This window comes from Coenobita brevimanus, chromosome 33 (assembly GCF_032717465.1).
Source record: "Coenobita brevimanus isolate Jiangsu-jjx chromosome 33, ASM3271746v2, whole genome shotgun sequence".
Lineage (NCBI taxonomy): Eukaryota > Metazoa > Arthropoda > Malacostraca > Decapoda > Coenobitidae > Coenobita > Coenobita brevimanus.
The window spans coordinates 10751559-10765940 of NC_136986.1; the positions used below are offsets into that span (position 1 = coordinate 10751559).

The 14382-nt window shown below is 38.3% G+C and overlaps 1 long non-coding RNA gene across 1 annotated transcript in view; it reads right to left on the reverse strand.

Moving 5' to 3' along the window:
• Nucleotides 1-2573: 2573 nt before the first annotated feature.
• Nucleotides 2574-14382, reverse strand: part of LOC145395724 (uncharacterized) — a 55520-nt gene continuing 43711 nt past the window's right edge. The window contains exon 3 of the long non-coding RNA XR_013896662.1: nt 2574-3338. This is a non-coding gene — a long non-coding RNA (uncharacterized LOC145395724). The remainder of the gene's footprint in view (nt 3339-14382) is intronic.

Consider the following 14382-nt stretch of genomic DNA (forward strand, 5'->3'; position numbering starts at 1 on the left):
GTAGGTGTGTTATGTGTTGCAAAATTAAACCCTTCATTATGATCACGTATTTTCTACACGGCGTTTCTTCCAACCTGACAAAGTTCCCTAACCTGTTTTAGCTCAGTTGATCGCTAAGTGTAGCCAGAATGGAGGATTGATTTGGCTGGTAACCAAGGAGACTCATTCCTACCTCATAACTAGGACTAAGTAAATAACTTGGAACTATGACTTAGCATTCAAGTAGTTGGAGTGGCCCAGTTCCGACAGATGAAAATAAACCCATGATAATGCATCCTACGTTTTTTTTTTTTTCCTTTTGGCTTTATAGAAACTTTTCGCCTTGAAGGGGTCAGTAACGAGTTCCACTGTGCTCTATCAATTAACTTGGCCTAAAATTGTCAGCTGTCCATCCTGAATGTTGAGCCATAAAAAGAAACTAACACAGAAATATGCCAGTCACGAAGAAGTGCTGAGGAAGGGATGTAAATAATAATATTACTGTGTTTACCTGGTACTTGGCTGAGGAAAACAACCTAGAAAAGTACATGAAAAAAATGATAATAATAAAAGAGAGACAACGCCCGGATAAACGGGATGAAGTTGGCCAATTATGAGCTTGGGACTACTATAGGAATTTGAAAATATATGCAATGGTAATTTTCGTAGTATCAGCATAAGTCGCATATAAATAAAAGAATACCTTTGAATAGCTTTGACACACGATCAAGTAGTAGCTGAGCAATGTTATGTTTCAGTTTAGTCGTAAATAAGTAAGATGATAAGAAATTTTAAAAACATGGTGAAGAGGTGAACGGTCCTCGATACTGTACTTTCCTTATGTGCGGCCAAGTTGAAGCATACAGTTATTCAACAGGTGTTTGATATTATGTTAGAGGTTTTTCACATGGTATTTCTACCATTTTAAACGCGATTTGTGTTAATGCAACCAAAATTACAAGTGCAGATCATTCAAATTTTCTTGTAGCAGAAAACTTGCAAGTGACCATGTCCTCTTCGACCATGAAAGTCTCCATTAAGCTCCTCCTACCCAAGAAAAAGGCACCAAGATCAGTATTAGAAAGACGTCCTGCTGTGGCATTATAATAATATATTCCTTAACGGTGGATAATGAAACAATATATGAATGAATGAGGATATAATACTGAAAAACTTCATAATATGCCATACTGGGTACTGGTCACTACATGAAAGATCCGTAACCATAAAACACTGTAATATCTTCCTTATTTACCTTGTAACCTGATCTTCAAGGATACTTACCGGAACTTCAAATATTATATAATCTAATGCTTTTCCAATCTTTTCATGTTCTAAAAAATTTCCTTATAATCGAGTATTCCGAGAAATATTATATGTTTAGGTTCTTACATATATCCTGACTACATAATATTTCATTACAAACTGTTTTTAATAAAGTTCCAAAGCTTATCTTCTTGCATGTCTTCTAGGTTGTTACCTGTATCCTTAGAATAAAATCTTTCAATAAACATTCTAGTTGCTGAATGTATCAGCACAACATAATATTCCTACATTCCCTGAAGTTTATATGTATACTGTATATCATAGTAACCAAATACTACAGTACATCTTGATTTTAAATATATGTAGTCTTCTATGTTCAGGAGTGTATTATGACGCCTTTCTATTTGGTAGAATTTCCTGGTTCTTGATTATACTGTATAGTATATTGAACCCTAATTTTGTGGGCACTGCTGGTTCTTGAATGATTCACAGGTAACTAATATTCCAATACAGTACTTGCTTTTGTTTTTTGAATATATTCCTCTACAGTAATATAATATTACAGCATATCTTCAAACATGTTGAATATAATCTTAAAACTAGGCCTTCTAAAACATCATTATTGTTTAAAATATTCTTATGTCTTGAAACTATTGCATATTTATATTGCTGAATAATGAATATATCTTTAGACACTAATATTCTAGCATATCATGTAGGTTGGTAGCCATAAGCTCATGCGCTAATATTCTGGTTAGCTCTCGGCCCTGAATATATCTTAATAACAAATTTTACTATAACAACTTGGTTTTCAGATATAACGTATTTTTATAAACAAATCTCTCGTGCAGACTCATCATTCTAGTTCCTGAATATCTCTTTGTAATTTAAAGATCCACTATATCTTCATTGTTCTCTCAGCTCTTCAGAAGAAACTCCTGAACACCAAATCTCCCAGCCCCCCTATCATCTGCAAAAAGGGTCCCATTTTTTAACTTTCACCAAGGTAAAAATTTTGTTTACAGATTTTAATGCTTGAATTTACACACCAGCAAATGTGTGTTTCACTCTCGTATGACGTACGGTTACCGCAATATCGATCGTAAAAAGAATGTCAAAAATAATTGTTACACCTCGTGAATAGAAAGAGAGAAAAAATTGCACTTAAGTAAATTTTGGTCCGATGGATTTGAAGAACCTGATTACACACACCAGAAAAGGTATATTTCACTCCCAAATGTTTAATGGTTACTGCACAATTGACAGTCAAAAAAAAAAAAAAAGTCACTCCTCACTGTGAGCAAGGATGTGATGTCCTTCAGAAATAACGGGGAATAGGGAGGCAGAGGGAATGTGGGGGGCATCAAGAGGGGGGAAAGGAAGGGAATATATCTGCCACACACACCCAATATCGTCTAGACGGGGTATGGTGGGTAGTTTGGATGGGAGGGGACACAGAAAGCAGGATCCAATGAGGTAAAGGGAGATGGAGAGATGGCCTGGGGAGGGAGGTATCCCCACACCCAGGGAGGGGGCCGGATCATGCCTCCCATCACATGATCTCGTAGTTCCCACTGACCAGGTCCCATATACGTCATAAAAGAGGAAGTGCTACTACTGCCAGTTTTTGGTAGCCTCTGTACCATCGACAGCCATAGGAATTCATGCGATATTTTCCGTAAATATCGCTCAACAGCCATAGGTCTTTTGGGCAGATGTGCAGAAACTTAGGTGCTGAAGAGGGATGCCTTCGCGTGGTGACATCGATATGAGCGGGTGATGGAGCTGGCCAGCTATGCAGATATCCCTGACTGTCCTTCCTAACCCCACAAGGAGGATGGTGGAACGTGGAAGAAGGGTAATTTTGGCATGCAGTCTGCCGAGTTCATGTTGAAATGAGCATGAGATTGCAACTACCACTACGACTACTGCTGCGACTAGTACTACTACTACTACAACCAAAACAAATGGAGTTTCATTGAATGTAGGAGCTGAGATGGAGGTTGTATTGGTTGTGGTTGTTGGTGTTCCTGGGTTGGCATCTGTGGGAGGCACTGGCACTAAGGCTGGTCCAGGTCGAGACAGGCCTCAAGCTGTTGGCGGGGAATACACACATTTACAATCATTTTATCTCTTGGTTCTTGGAGTGGAGAACACACATTTGTTATTATTTTAAATCTTTGATCTTGGTGTAGAGAACAGACATATACAATTATTATTTCTTTTGGATCATTGTGTGGAGAACAAACATTTAGTTATTTTAACTCTTTGGTGTGGTGTGGAGAACAGACATTAAAAATAATTTTAAGTCTCTGGTCACTGTGTAGAGTACAGATATATACAATCATTTTTAAATCTGTTATTGTCATGTTTCCCTTAAGTGGACAAGCTCTCTTAAGATAATTGTAATATAGTGAAATTTTCTTGTTTCTCTTCCTCTACTAGAATATTAATCAACGTAGTTATTATTTCTTTCCAAGTAATACAATTTGTGGTAGGTAGGGCTGTCCACCATCCACTCACTCGATATAGTGCTGCTTTGAAGTGGATCTGCTGTGAATGACTAGCCAAATGGTTTCCTGTAAGTCAGGAAGCCACTTATTCCATTGGATCGTAACCATAAATGCACATAACGTCTTGTAGATTAGAGAACTAAGGGGGGGACTGATGGAGTTTATTGCTCATATAATGCCCATAGTGGGACAGGTCATCCTCGCCTTACATATCGGGACATAAGCCAAGCCCCGGACAACTACACTCCTGATGGAACAAGAAAGGGTTGGGAGATGGATGGATGATATATACACTGAATGTCTCGGGATTTTAAGCAATAATTTCAAGGGTGATTCTAGGGTTGACTTGAGTAAAAAATGCTATATCAGCATAAGTCCCATTCTCCACCATTACGGAGGTACATGTACTAATCACCTTAGGCTGAATTATGAAGCTAACCATTTTTGTCTATAATATTATTATTAATAATTGTAACTACGCAATTGCTGAGAACTGATCCTATGTTGACATAGCATTAATAACTCAGATTCAGCATTAGAATCACCTCCTGAATATGCTTCACCAAGTACAAGGAAGTACAGTGACACACACACACACACACACACACACACACACACACACACACACACACACACACACACACACACACATACTTATATATGGTTGGGGCGCTCGCCATCCACTCACTCGATGTAATGCTGCTCTCGGGTGACTGCCCTTTTCTTCCCTCCATTCATCTTTCCTTCCATCCTCTCCTGTCTTTCTCTCCTTCATTCTTTCCTGGTCCTTCTGCCTACGGGTAACTTTACACCCCCTCTTCTGTCTTTGTTCCCTTCATTCTTTCCTCTTCCTTCTGCCTGTGAGTGACTACACTGGGTGACAAGCCAAATGGTTTTCTGTACACCAGGAAACCATTTACTACGTTAGGTGGCAACCATAAACCAAATTTTGGCACCTGGAGGTTTAGTGGGTAATTACGGCACTCCAATCGGATTGAGCCATTGAGGGTTAATGCAAGGGATGGTTGGCGTTTATTACTCACGTAATGCCACTCAAGGATGAGTGAGGCTGGTCACTCTCATCTTAAATGTCAGGACCAACTTGCCTAGCCCTGGGCTCCTACGCTCCTCATGGAACAACGTAGGATTGAATGATTATATATATATATATATATATATATATATATATATATATATATATATATATATATACAAAAGTCCAACCGCAATGCCTCCTGTGATTACAGACAGTGTGCCACCGAGTAGGCACTGTCTCGGCAAATCAGAAACCGGGACATTAAACAAAATGAAATCCATGAATTTCTCTATGTAGAATGTAAGAAGCTTCAGTGAAGATTACAAACTTGATAACTCGATGACTGAATTTGAACACATTATTTGGGATATTGTAGGTCTGAGTGAGATACACAGAAAATATAAAAAAAATAAGTCAGCTCCAAGACAGCGACCACACATTTTACTACAGAGCAAGGCAAAATGAAAGAGTTAGTGCTGTAGGATTTCAAATTAACAGATATCTTGTAGATAACACTGTTAGATCCATCAGCGTATCTGACAGAGTAGGACAGATTGTAATTAGATAATGCAAAAAATACGCCCTGAAAGTAATACAAGTATATGCACTGACTTCTCAAAGCTCAGATAGAGAAACAGAAATATTTTATAATGACATCTCCCAGATTAAGGGAAAAAAAAAAAAGACCACATATACTCTACTGATGGGAGACTACAATGCAAAAGTTGGGAATTCAGAAAATGGAAAAGCATCTATTGGAAAATTCGGAGTTGAAGAAAGGTATGAAAGAGAAGAAATGGTGATAAATTTTCCCGAAATATATAACATGAGAATAATGAACACACTCTTTCCCAAAAGAACTGAGACAAAACTGACCTGGAGAAGTCCAAATGGAGAAACAAAGAATGAAATCGACTTTTATAACAGATAAGAATATGACGATCATAAATGAAACAGTTATCAACAAAGTAAATATAGGAAGCAAACATAGAATGGTGGGTTGCACAGCCAGATTCAAATTTAGAAGTGAAAGATGATCAAAAAATAAAAAGATATGGCCAGTAAAAGTAAACGAAGACAAAGCAGCCTTGCAGATAAATATATGAACATATTTCTGGCTCAAAGTTAAGCTGAATGTCACTTTGATTAGGTGAATGATAGACTAACAAAAGTGCTAAGAGAATAAATGGAGGTAGTAGGGAAAGTTAATGCGATGAAAGCCAACAAGAATGAATAAAAAGTACACTCTTGCTTATAAAATGAAGAAAGGAGATGAAGTGAAAACAGAGATGAAATAGAAAGAGTGGAATTATTATTATTATTATTATTTTTAATAACAGAACAGAGGAAGGAAAAACAAATGAATAAAAAAAATAATCCATACACCAGATTACTGGTGTCCTCTGTTCATAAAATATCTGTAACAGTTAGACTTGAACAGCTGTGGGTTGAAGTTTGGAGGAAAACAACTCTGGGGAGGTGAGTTCCAGAGAGATGCAGTTCGGGGAATGAAAGAATTCTGATAGGCAGACGTTCTGCAATATGGCTGAATGATATTCCAGTCATGAGCGCTACAAGATACCCGTGTAGCACGAGGGAAGGCATGGAGAGGTGACACCATGGACGCAACTTCGTGAGGATTTGCCATAAAAATATCTGTAAAATAATGCAAGGGAGGCAACATTCCTTCTTACTTGCAGGTGAGGTAATTTATTTGTAATGGCAGGGTTGTTAATAATTCTAACAGCTTTGTTCTGATTTTTGTCTAGTTGTTTTAATGCAACCTCGCCACATCCATTAAACAAGGGTGAGCAATATTCAAGCTGAGAGAGCACATGACTCTTAAAAATTATAGCTAACTGCTCGCAGTGAAGAAGTTACGGACTCTGTACAATAATCCAAGTGTCTTTGAGTCAGTTTTTAGCAAGTGATCTAACATAAGAGGTCCAGCTTAGGGCATTGCTAAGTGAGACACCGAGAATTTCGCTATTTTTGGAGATGGGTATATTAGTAGCACTGAAGATAATGCACGAATCTGGCAATATCTGTCTATTAGTATATTGTATATATTTAGTTTTACTAGCATTAAGTGAGACAAGGTTGTTTTGTCCCCATTTCCTGATCGTAGATAGGTCTTGCTTTATGGAGATGGCTGTACTGAGTTGAGAGGTAGAAATATTAGACTTTGTAAATGGGTGTCTGAGTATGAATGAACTATGTAGTGTTGAGTCATCTGCATATGAATGGATGGGATTGTGGGTGACAGATAAGAGATCATTAATATGAACAAGGAATAGGGTTGGCACCAGAACTGATCCCTGCGGCACGCCGGCGTTGAGTGGAAATTGGAATATACATCATCTACTTATACTGTTATTTTCCTGTCACTAAGATATGAGGAAAACAAAGGAACAAAAGACGTTAGTCCATAGCAAGGGAGTTTGGACAGCTTATCAACATGAGACAGAAAGAAGAAAAAAAGGAAGAGAAAATGGATCAGATCAAGGAAACCATCAAAAAAGGAAAAAAAATCTGAAACAGGTCCGAAGTAAAATGGCAATAGGAAAACAACAAATTATATATCTGAAAGAAAAATGGTCAAGTCGTTAAATGCAGAGGTAGGATGGTGAAGAGGATTGAAGAATTTTACAAAGACTTGTATGCATCAAAAACAATAGTACTAATAGCTGACTTTTCAGTGGACATAAGTAAAATACCTGAGATAACACCAGACGAAGTCAACATTTCTCTTAAATGTATGAAAAGGAGGAAGGCTCCATCCGAAGATAGAATTATAGTATATTTAATACAGGATGCAGGAGTAGAAGTACAAAACAGGCTCGCCCACTTGCTTACTGAGTATATAAAACAGAAGAAAATTCCCAAACCATGGTGTAATGGAATAGTTATTTTGCCTCACAAAAAAAGGCGACTCAAAAGCTCTTGGTAACTATCGTCCAATTTGCTCATCATCAGCTATTTACAAACTCTTCACTAATGTCCTTACGAACAGAATGACAACAAATTTGGATGAAAACCAACCCCATGAACAAGTAGGCTCCAAAGCATGTATTACACTACTGATCATCTGCCTACAATGAGTCAGCTAACTGAGAAAACTACAGAATATAATAAACCAATGTGCTTACATATTGTTCTCTCCGACAAGGAGAGTATGTTTTCACCCCAGTTTGTTTGTTTGTCTGTTTGTCTGTTGGCAGGATTACTCGAAAACCAAGCAATTTTTACCAAATTTGATGGGTAGATGGCTCACGTCCCAGGAAATAATCGATTAACTTTTGGGATCGATCTGGATCATATTACATATATCGCCCTTGTTGGAGAGATACGCTAGACTGAATGCCCCTCTAGTTGATTATTGCAAGGTTTTTGGCTCAGTGGAGCACATTGCATTTAAAAGTTCATTGTGAGAACATGAAGTTCTGTAAATGAGAAAATTGTAAAACTGCTCGAAAACATATATAAAGAGGGAACTGCTGGAGTTAAATTACACAAAGACTTGGAAAAAATTAAGTTTGAGAAGGACGTGCATCAGGGATATGCAGTTTCACCAAAATTATTTACAGCATGCTAAGAACGTATTTTGAGAAAGCTAGACTGGGAGAACAAAGAACTAAACATAGACGAAGTAAAGCTAAGCCATTTAAGATTTGCAGATGACACTGTCCTAATTTCAGAAACATTAGAGGCATTAACAAAGAAAGTTAAATGACCTGAACAGAAAACGTCTCAAAGAAGGGTTAACAATGAATCACAGTAAAAGTAATGTTTAATCCAAATACATCATTGACCTGAATAGAAAACATCTCAAAGCAGGGTTAAAGATGAACCACAGTAAAACTAATGTTTAATCGAAATACATCATTTAATCTAAATACAATGAAGATCGTCATCAAAATAAGGGAAGGAATCTTTGAAGAAGTCGAGGAGTACAATTTCTTCAGAAAAATACCAAAACTACCGAAAGACCACGATAGTGAAATAAAGAGCAGCATTACAGTTTGATGGAAAGCTTTCAGTAAACATTCAGACATCATGAAAAGTAGCTTGCAAATACTGTATGTATGAAACGAAAAGTATATAAAGAATGTATATTTCAGCTATGTTGTACGGTTGTGAGACCTGGAAACTAACAAAACTGATTGAAGAATAACTAATCCATTCTCAGTGAGCAAAGGAAAGGTCAATGTTGGATATATCTTTAAGAGACGGGAAAAGATCAACTTGTCTGAAAGAGCAGAGTAAAGTGAAACATACTATAGAAGTTATAAAGGAACAGAAATCGAGTTGGTCAGGTCATATAACAAGAATAAAGGACAGCCGATGGAATAAAAGGCTGATTGACTGGACTCCAAGAGATTGTAAGAGTAGCAGAAAAAAGGCAGACAAGAAGTGAAGAGATGATATGAAGAAGTTTGCAGGCAAAACGTGGCAGAGACTGGCTTAGTCAAGGAATTCATTGAGAAATAATTGGGAGAAGCCTTTTTTCAGCAGTGGACTTGCAATGGCTGATAATATATATATATAGATAGATAGATAGATAGATAGATAGATAGATATAGATAGATAGATAGATAGACAGATAGATAGATATACGAGGTGCTACCTAAAAATTCCAGTAATTTGAACAAAGGGAACCAACCGTTTGCAGTTTTGCCTTTTGTTGCTAGGAGTCAGCAGCACCCCTTGTGCATCAGTGTGGCCCCAGTCGTGTCTGCGAGCGGACGTGTTGCTGAACCACACATACTATTGTAATGTGGTGGTTAGGTGGTTAGGCGGTTTTGCAATGGCGGACCTCACGGAGCAAAGAACCTGCACCAAGTTCTGCTTCAAGATCAACAAGTCCATATCCCCTCTGGCCCTATTTCTCACAGAACCACAAATCTCACCCTTTACTAAAACATCCCCATTTTGTTTACCTGGTGACCATCTCTTGACAAACTTCCATAACAAAGGTGGCACCAGTTGTTATATCAAATTTCAATATGCAGTAGACACCATTTTAAGCTTCACTTCATCTAGTTTTGATTACTCACTCTATAAACTAAATTGTCAAAATAATACCAAATATATCTGTGTAGTCTATCACTCCTCCAAGGCTTCTTCGGAACCCAGTGTATTTGATTCCATTTCCACACAGTTGAGTAACCTTAACGTTGCCTTTAGTATGGAAATTACCATTCTGGGGAATTTTAACATACATAATGTTGAATGGTTATTGCATCATGCCATGACTGACGATGCTGGTCTAGAGTGCGAGCTGTTTGCAGAATCGTTTAATCTCACCCAGCTGGTAAAGTAGCCAACCAGAATACCAGATAATCCTGACCATAATGCCCATCTCTTAGATCTATTCCTGACAAATAATCCTGATCAATACAGGATAGAGGTATTGTCTCACCCTGGATCCTCTGACCACAGTCTCATCAATGCCTCATTAGTTAACCCCCCAAAACCTCCTTGTTCTCAACCTGTCAAGGTGACCTCATGGCACTTTGATTGGGCAAACTGGGATGGATTTAGAAATTACCTTGCTGACATTCCATGGCAGTCTTTCTTCTCTAGTGATGCCAATTCTATCCAGTCCCACATTTGCGACTTAATACTAGCTGGTATGGATTTATTCATACCAAGTCAACAGTTCACTAAAAGATCGAACTCTCCAAAATGGTTTGATAGCACCTGTGCCAGAGTAACAGCCCAAAAGTCATTAGGATATAACTCTTATTTAAAATGAAAAAATCTGAATCACTCTCTCAATATAAAATTGCTAGAAACCATGCAAAAGGTGTAATAGATCTCGCTATTTCAAACTTTCTTCAAAATCAAGCATCAGAACTAATTAACAACCCTAATGACAATAGAATATTCTGTTCAACTCTCAATTTTTTTCAACAATAACTTTAACAAGTCATCATCGTTTCCCCCACTATAATCTTCAGATGGCAACATTACAAATGACCTGCATAGGAAAGCAGATATCTTTGCCAGAACATTTGCCAGAAATTCTACCATAGAGGAAGCCAGCCAGAACATCCCAATACTAGAACTTGACTCTCCCGAAACTGTTCCGCTTAAAATACGGACAAGATATGTTAAATCCATCCTAGACAATTTACCTACCAACAAAGTTCCAGACCCAGATGGAATTCCTCCAATTGTTTTGAAAAAGTGTTGCCCAGATCTTGCCTCTGTTCTTGCTAAATATTCAGACTATGCATACGTACTTCTTCATTCCTAATTCATGGAAAAAAGCCAAGATCCACCCAATACCTATGAAAGGAAGTTCCTCTGACCCCTCTGATTACAGACCAGTAGCTGTCACATCTTCCCTTGGTAAGGTATTTGAAATTATAATTAATAAGCACATAGTCAAACGTCTTGAATCCAACAACCAGTAGTGATAGACAATATGGTTTTCGCCACGAAAGATCCACCATTGACATAGTCTCTTGACTCATACCATCTATCAATCAATTGACCTACATGGAGAATCTCATGCAGTAGCCCTTGATATTTCTAAGGTTTTTGACAGAGTATGGTATCGTTTCCTATTGTCCAAACTCCTTGCTATGGACTAAAAATCATTTGTTCCTTTGATTTCCTCATATCTCGCTGACAGATAAGAGTAAATGTTGGTGATGTACAGTATATTCCAATTTCGACTAAATTGACGCCGGCGTGCTGCAAGGATCAGTTCTGGCGCCAACCCTGTTCCTGGTACATATTAATGATCTCTTATCTGTCACCCACAATCCCATCCATTCACATGCAGATGACTCAACTCTTTATAGTTCATTGACACTCAGACACCCACTTACAAAGTCTGATGTCTCTAATTCTCAACTCAGTACAGCCACCTCCATAAATCAAGATTTATCTACGATCAGTGAATGGGGACAAAACAACCTTGGCCAATCTTCCAAACTGAACACTTATGGTTTCTGTCCTTCTACCTGTGCCTTCATCTCTGGCTTTCTTTCTGGTTGCTCTACAGATGCGGTTGTAGACGGCCACCATTCTTCTACAGCTGTCAGCAGTGGTCCTATCACCAACTCTCTGTCCTATCACCAACTTTCTTCCTTCAATTCTTGAATAACCTTCTGAGTTGTAAATTTAGCCTCTTCCACTCATATGCTGCTCACTCTACCCTTCACCTTTTGCTTATTGCATCGTCCACCTCAGCAATTACTCCAACAGACAAGGGATGAGGCTGTGGCACACCCAATGTCTGACTTGGCTTATATTTCTGGCTGGGGAAAAAGTAATCTTGTTCTTAATACATTTTTTGATCATCTAAAATTCTAAATCATCTGCAGGAGTATCCTTTAAAATTTAACAATATGCACATCAATCCTGCATCATCTTTAAACATACCTGGTGTTTCATTCTCCCAGGATTTATGTTGGAAAGACCATATTACCTCTCTTGTAAATTCTGCTCTGAAGAGATTATCGTGCTATGCCGACTCCACACGTAATTACTCTTTCACAATTGTTGACTTTTTACACGGGTTTTATTCGCCCCTATGTTGCGTACAACTCTCTTGTGTGGGGAGGGTCCCGACCTACAGCTTTTTCCAACAAGGTGGCGTCAAAGACTTATCGTTTCATTAACTCTCCTCCTCTTACTGAATCCCTTCTATTTCTGTCTCGTCACTACTCCGTTGCATCTTTATGCACCTCTTAACTTACTGATACATTCTTCCACCAATATGACAGGTGTGTAGCAGCCGTCTGGCAATGAACTAGCATCGCTTTACTGTCCACTGTCCAGCTTTCTAATGCATGAGTTCACTTTTTCTCCCAGTCACTCATGTATGCAACAAGTCAAATCGAACTGTCTTCCTCATTCTGTATTTCCTACTGAGTATAAACTCCATTCTTTCAAACGCAATGTGTCGAGGCATCTCGAAATGAATGAATCTTGAATTTGGCTCTCTATTATCTTGCTTTTGTTTTTTATTGAGGGAACAGTCATATGGACTCGTGGCCTTTGGTTACTTCGTCTTTGCATTAAAAAAATTCACTGTTTATTATGTTTTTGAGTAGTTTTACAATGTCTGTGATAATTTTTTGTTTATGGAATGTATTTATGATTATTCTTTGCTCCACTGAAATGAAAGCCTTTTCGTATTCATCTATACCCAAGCACAGCGGTATATTATATTCTGTAATTTTCACAAATCGCTGAATTATTGTGTGTAAATGATGAGCAGTCGTATAACCGCATCGGAATCGTGCCAGCTCACGAGGTTAGTTGGCTTCCAAATTTGCCGATATTCGGTCTGTCAGGACTTTAATGAAGAATTTGTAAATAAGTGACAAAAAACTATTAAGTCTAATAGATCCTAAGATATTTTGAGTCGCCTGCCTTGTATACCAAAATAACTATTGCATTACGCCTTGCATTGGGAATTTTCATTTTCTCTATACACTGGGTAACTAAGTGAGCTAGACTGTGTTAACTTTCTACTCCTGCATCGAGATGTAAACGGGCTTCTATTTCATCTTCTCCTGGTGCCCTCCCTCTTTTCATAGCTTTAAATGTTTTACTAGGTCTAATTTTACCTCTGGTATTTCAGTTATATAATCTAGATAGTTACGTGCAGTATCTTTAGCCTACTATTTTCTTTAGTGCATACAGTTTTTTTTTTTTGCAAAATTCATCTGCTCTCATCACCGTCTTCTCTCGTCACTGGTGACTCCAAAATCATTCTCTTTCTGGAATGTAATTTGTTGCATTCCCAGGGTCAGTTTGTTTCTGACATGTTTCAGACTGTATCTTCTTTTGATGGTTTCGTTGACCTGATCCATGATCCTCTCTTGTTTTCTTCTCTTTCTCATGCTGATAATCTTATTTAACCCCTATCCGCTGGGTAACGTTATACATGTCACAATCGGGCTGCTACTGGGCCGTCGGGTAGTGACTATACAGTAAGTGTCTTCCCGCCACCGTTTGAACTGGCCGCCATTTCATCTCGCCACCAAAGGGTAGAGAGGGAGTCCCTCTATACCAGACAGGCAAGAGTCAGATGTACAATACTTTCTTCAGGTTCGTCTTTGTCTGATTCCATCTGCACCACATGTGGCCAATTGCATTATCCACCCCTGCCAAGCCTCTTTCCAAGGACACTGAAAAAGGGCTCAGCATAGTGCCAGAGAGCATTCCTTGGATGCAACAGAGTCTAATTTTTCCAGTAGTGGAGTAAGTTGTCACGTTGAGACCAAAGCCATAGTGGGCCCCACCCACAGATGCATGAACACGTCCTGCTCTCAAGCTGCTCCTGCTGCAAAAAAATTGTTCTATTCCCCACATCATTACTCATAAATGCAAAGACCTAGAGACCTGGAGATGCTTTCATTCGCAAGACGAAGAGATGCTGAGTAAAGTGTTTTTTAATCCTTTCCCCTAAGTGCTACAGTTTCCGAAATATTAAGGTTTAAAAACAAACAGTTTTCTGTTGTTTCTGAAAAATTACCCGTAGTGAGGTTATGACTTTGTTAAATATTGCCTGGCAATTGCGGGTTAATTTTGTTCTTCCCATTTCATCTTTCTTTGTGTTTA